Source organism: Salvelinus sp. IW2-2015, linkage group LG6.2 (assembly GCF_002910315.2).
Source record: "Salvelinus sp. IW2-2015 linkage group LG6.2, ASM291031v2, whole genome shotgun sequence".
In the NCBI taxonomy this organism is placed as follows: Eukaryota; Metazoa; Chordata; class Actinopteri; order Salmoniformes; family Salmonidae; genus Salvelinus; species Salvelinus sp. IW2-2015.
Genome location: NC_036846.1, coordinates 21,775,250 through 21,776,553, shown reverse-complemented (window position 1 = coordinate 21,776,553; position 1,304 = coordinate 21,775,250). Strand labels below are relative to the sequence as shown.

General features: G+C 42.6%; 1 pseudogene; it reads right to left on the bottom strand.

The window, feature by feature from the left end:
* Positions 1-1,304, bottom strand: part of LOC111965534 (teneurin-2-like) — a 67,678-nt pseudogene that overhangs the window by 53,179 nt on the left and 13,195 nt on the right.

Genomic DNA, 1,304 nt, shown 5'->3' with positions numbered 1-1,304 from the left:
AAGGTGGGCATTAACTCTGAGTGGTTGGGCATTAACTCTGAGTGGTTAAGTTGGGCATTAACTCTGAGTGGTTAAGGTTGGGCATTAACTCTGAGTGGTTAAGGTTGGGCATTAACTCTGAGTGGTTAAGGTTGGGCATTAACTCTGAGTGGTTAAGGTTGGGCATTAACTCTGAGTGGTTAAATCTTCTACAGGATCGTGTCCCACCCACGGGTCGGTTGGCCTAACGTGCGCTAATGTGATTAGCATGACGTTTTAAGTAACAAGGACATTTCCCAGGACATAGACATATCTGATATGGGCAGAAAGCTTAAATTCTTGTTAATCTAACTGCACTGTCCAATTTACAGTATCTATTACAATGAAAGAATACCATGCTATTGTTTGAGGAGAGTGCACAGTTATGAACTTGAAAATGTGTTAATAAACCAATTAGGCACATTTGGGCAGTCTTGATACCACATTTTGAACAGAAATGGAATGGATCATTGGATCGGTCTAAAACTTTGCACATTACACTGATGCCATCTAGTGGCCAGAATCCAAATTGCACCTAACCTGGAATAATACATTGTGACCTTTCTCTTGCATTTCAAAGATGATGTAAAAAAACAACAACAACAAAAACCACATTMTTTTCTTTGTATTATATTTTACCAGATCTATTGTGTTATATTCTCCTCCATTAATTAAAAATTTCCACAAACTTCAAAGTGTTTCCTTTGAAATGGTATCAAKAATATGCATATCCTTGCTTCAGGKCCTGAGCTACAGGCAGTTAGATTTGGGTAYGTCATTTTAGGWGAAAATGGAAAAAAAGGGTCCGGCCCTCAGACCAGCCATGTACTGTTCCGCCTCATTGAGTGTTGAGTGTGTATGTGTGTGTGTATGTGTGTGTGTATGTGTGTGTGTATGTGTGTGTGTATGTGTGTGTGTTGGCCCAGGACCATAGAGCACAACAGAGTGTTAGCCATGATTGTCTGTTAAATGGAGCCATTTTAAGAAGGCCGACACTTATGTAGAGCAACAACAGCAGAATCTATATGGGGCATTGATCGGCTAGCCAGGCCAGGCAGGCAGGCAGGCAGGCAGGCAGGCAGGCAGGCAGGCAGGCAGGCAGGCAGGCAGGCAGGCAGGCCCTCTCCTTAATGCTAGAGGACGATTAAATTCCCCTCATACTAACCAGAATAAAGTGGGATTTCAGAAACTATTAAGTCCATTCCCCTCACTAATGTAGTTGGATGTGATGAAATCCCCCTTAAAAAGCCTTGGGTTATGGGTCAGCACACACAGAGAGGGAAGGA